General features: G+C 36.6%; 1 non-coding gene across 1 annotated transcript; it reads left to right on the top strand.

Moving 5' to 3' along the window:
- Positions 1 to 993: 993 nt before the first annotated feature.
- LOC138884446 (small nucleolar RNA R71) lies at positions 994 to 1,098 on the top strand. The gene has a single exon (XR_011404640.1). It is a non-coding gene; the product is annotated as a small nucleolar RNA R71 (small nucleolar RNA).
- Positions 1,099 to 4,648: the final 3,550 nt, after the last annotated feature.

The following is a 4,648-nucleotide window of genomic DNA, read 5'->3' as shown; positions in this document are numbered from 1 at the left end:
TTTGCACCTGCTTCAAAATATCAAGAAACTTTTTATATGTCGCATTATCCTTCACTTTCTGCAATCTTTTGAGTGAACTGAGGTGGTGGCCTCGCAACCAATGGTGGGGGTTGCTTAGCCACCGCCTCTTCAGCTAGTTTCTCTAACTCCTTTGATTTTTTTGATTCTGACAATATAGTGGTTGGCTGCTCATTAAAGGTCACTTGTTCCCTCTTTTTCGACTTCTTCTAATTGTGTCCCCTTCTTCAATGACACGGAATTAATAGATGCCTTAGGATTAGCCTCAATGTCGCTTGGAAGGGCTCCAACTGGTCGAGTATTTTGGACATTGGCAAGTTGTCCCATTTGTCGCTACAAATTTCTCATTGTTGCTACTTGGGCTTGCTGGTAAGCTATCAATTTCTTCATCATTTCCTCAAGGTGACTTCTTGGGTTTGCATGTTGTTCAGCTTGAGGTGGTCTGTATTGTTGTTAAGGTGCTTGTGGTCGGTATTAATTCTGTGCACCTTGGTTTCCACCCCAAGAGAAGTTTGGGTGGTTCCTCCAATTGAGATTGTAAGTGTTCCCATACTGGTTTGTCTGGCCCCTATTTGCATTACCCACAAAATAGACAGACTCTGGATTAACTGGGCATAAGTCGCTCGTATGACCCTCTCCACATACTTCACCAAACAATTGAACTCGTTGCACTAGCTGAGCTTGTTACTTGTTAATAACCAAGGTCATCTGATTGACTTGGTTGGTCAACATGGAAATCTGCACTGATAATGCCGAGACGACATCTAACTCGAGAACCCCTGCAGATTTTTGCAATGAGTGTCTGCCCATCTCTCATTGCCAATCAGGATTGCTTTTGGAGAATTTGTTCTATAACGCATATATCTCATCAAATCGTTTCTCCAACACTTGACCTCCAGATGCAGCATCTACCACAATCTTTGTCTCAGGATATAGACCTTCTATGAAAGTGTGAGCTAACACTTCGTTTGTCTGATTGTGATGAGGACAATCTCTGAGCAGCCCCTTGAACCTCTCCTAAGCTAAGTATGAAGACTCTTCGGCTTTCTGTTTGAAAACGACTATCTCACTTCTGATCTTTGCAGTTTTGCCTGAAGGGAAGAACCTTGCCAAAAATGTCCTTGCCAAATCATTCCATGATGTAATAGAATTAGCTGGTTCAGCTTTCAGCCATCGCTTTGCTTCGCCTAGCAGAGAGAATGGGAAAAGTGTGAGCCTCACATAGTCTGGAGTGACTCCATTAGTGATGTAAGTATCAATAATCTCCAAGAAATTCAGGATATGTTGTTGTGGATCCTCGTGTGGAAGACCCATAAACTGCTCATTCGCATGAAGTAGCTGGATCATGCTCTATTTCAACTCAAAGTGCTCAGTGATTCTGGGCTTCAGAATGGTGAAGATGATATTAGCAATGCTGGGCATCGCCACCTCCTGAACAACCATCTGTTGCTTCTCTGCCATGTTCACAGGAAATTGAACAAGTGCCTGAAGATTGTTCGTGTCCCTTGCTTCCCTCAACCTCCTATGAAATGTTCTCTCAGGTTCGGGGTCAAAGCCTTGAAGTCTGTCCTGGCTTCTGACCCTGCACATTCAATCAAAGCTCCTGAGATCAGAGCAACAATCAAATAACGTTAGACTTGATGAAATAAATAATGAAAGGAAAAACTATAAAGTAGTCAATATTCAAGTCCCCGGCAACGACGCCAAAAACTTGTTGCTCCCAAACGCACACGCAAGTATACATAATCCCACAAATAATAAAATAATAAATTGAGTATCGAACCCACAGAGACTTATATTAACTACCCACTAAATTCACCAAGATTGTTATTCAGTCGAGCCAATTTGAGTTAAAGAGTGTAAATATACTAAATAATAATTCTAAGTGGTAACTAACTATAAAGCAGTAAAATGGTTATTGTGTAAGACAAATATTTCAAGATTGTGATTGATTCACCAATCTTATTGTGTTCTAATTAATTTTTCCCTCTCATACAATTTACTCATGATCGCTAATTAATCGAACAATTGCTCTCATAGCCTTCTACCGAAGTATTACTCGCCTATTCAAAATAGATTAACGCATATATTCCTATGAAATCAATCTATTAAGAACACATTAAGATTACGATATTTAATTAAGCACGGTGACTAGGTATATTCCTATCTTAACCACAAATCTGCCCACCCACCCCCCTAGAGTTAAGATCGTGCTCTCTCCAATTCTTCTCTAATCTAAACATGGCTTTTCCAAGCATAGTATAGATAGTAAATAGAACCTAACTGCTAGCCAGACAATTAAGAAATTAATCACAGAATTGAAGAAACAATCATATATTGGTGAATTATAATCAAGGTTAAGTCAATATTTAACAACAATATTCATGAATAAATCACAACCCCAGAACTATGGGTTTTAGTCACTCATGGTAGTATCAAACAAATTTATAAGTGTTGGATAATTGAAAATACTAAGAAAAGATGAAAAAATCTGGAATATCCTTGCTCCCGAGTGTTTCCCGTGTGAAATTCCTCTTCAAAGTGGCGTCTCCCCTCTAAAAGTAAGCTTAGTTTTGCTTTTATACGCGTTGGATAGGTTTAGGGACGAAATAACCTTGTCCCGGGCAAAGTTGGACAATTTTCTCGTCACCAGCATCCATCCCAGTGTCCCACGCTGTCCCTGGCGCTGGTTTATTATGCATACTGTCTCTGGCGCCACAGGTGGCGTCGAGCGCTTCCTGTGGCGATGAGAATCCAAGTTTTCCGTTTTCCTCCGTTTTGGCTCTAAGCTCGCACCTTTCGCCTCCAATTGCTTCCGAATGATTCCTACACATAAAAACACCTCGAATTAATATAAATCAAATTATTTTATATCCAAAATCCACGAAACACGAGTAAAACATGAGGTGATATACATATAAATATATATACTTTACGCTAAATATCACCAATACATTTTTATGTTAGTATAGACATAGGCGAAGCTAGAATTTAAAATTAATGGTTCAAGGTTTTCGTCTTTTTAAGTTATTGGGTTCTAAATTAATAATTTATATATTTTTAATAAATTTCTTTAAACAAATACAAGGTGAGAACCGAAGTTACTGAGTTCGCCGAATCCACAACATGCACAGTAGTTGCGCCCTTGGGTATAGATTATTTATTCAATATTATATTATTCGAAATATATTAATTTTACTATCAGTTAAACTTTTGGAGTATTCATTAAACTTTTATCAATTTATAAATGAGGCAGGCCACTTTAGTATCATGATAGCCTTTATCAGCCACCACGTATTATCAGTAAGATTTTAACAAAGATTTGCCCTCGGTTGAAGTGGTCTTGAGGCGATGAATGGTGCAGTCGAAGAGTCAGCGGAAATCAAAGTCGTGAAGTTATCGTAGATCAAGGTTGAGATCGAGCAACTTACACAGAGTTATAATGACTAGTTTTAAGATAAGACAAAAAAAAGAATATTCTAGTGGATATTCTCTGCACCTGTACTATTAGGAGTTTTATAAATATATTACCTATAAATAGAAAGAGACACAATAATAGCGGACATGAGATGTTCAGTTGTAATAAAATACACTGACTTTATAGAGAAAATCTGGTCATATTGCAAGGAGACAAAAACAACCTTTTTATTAAGATTCTTATCTAATTTTTTCACTGGATCTAAGAACAACCTGAGTGTTCAAAGGCTCATCAATCATTGATCATTGTCGAAAAGAATATCCACATATCGCACCCATTTTCGGGTGACTCACGCGTTTTTATTTACTTAAATATCATTCAATGCTACTTGTTATTATTTAATATTATCTTCCACCTTTTTGGATCATTAAATATTGTTATTATTGCTCACATTTATTGCCATTCGATCAAATATAATTCCTCCGGTCCAAAATAAGTGATTTTTTGGATGTTTTCACACAGATTAAGAAATCCACCTTTTAACATTAATTAGCAATAGAATTGACCATATTAACCTTTACTATCTCACATAAATACTCCTAACACATATTCCAACACTATTTACTCCAAAGCCAATATAGGAAAAAAATAATTAATTCATTCTTAAAATCTGGAAAAATCACTTATTTTGGACCACAAGAAAAAAGCCAAAAAATCACTTATTTTGGACCGGAGGGAGTTTATATTATCTGTCTTGAAATCGATAACCTTATCTTCTAGATATTAATATTAGTTAGGACTGACTCTATTTTATTTAAATATAATTGGTTGAACCCATCTCTAAATTTTTGGGTCAAACAGTCTCAACTTTTCATTGTAATTTAAAACTACTCTCAGATTTTAACTTTGTTATGGATCAACGGCAAATATAAATTTTTTTCCTAATGTCGAGAGAGAGCAAAAATTTAATGAGAGGTAAAATTGCTCTATTTGGATAATGCATGTTTAAATTTTTACCATTTTCCTATTATTCTATTTCGAACGATTGCAAGTTGTGACCTTTATAAAACCTAGTTAGGAAGCTACACACGACTTGATATTACCTTTTATTGTCAAGACCCCAAATTCTTCCTCCCTGAACTATCGTGACGGTACCTAATTTCTACGACTAGGTAAGCCTAATATTGCGGAAATAAAATAAAAATACGAAGA

Source organism: Nicotiana sylvestris, chromosome 12, assembly GCF_000393655.2.
Source record: "Nicotiana sylvestris chromosome 12, ASM39365v2, whole genome shotgun sequence".
NCBI lineage: Eukaryota > Viridiplantae > Streptophyta > Magnoliopsida > Solanales > Solanaceae > Nicotiana > Nicotiana sylvestris.
The sequence above is the reverse complement of the archived record's forward strand: the minus strand, read 5'-3'. Positions and strand labels throughout refer to the sequence as shown.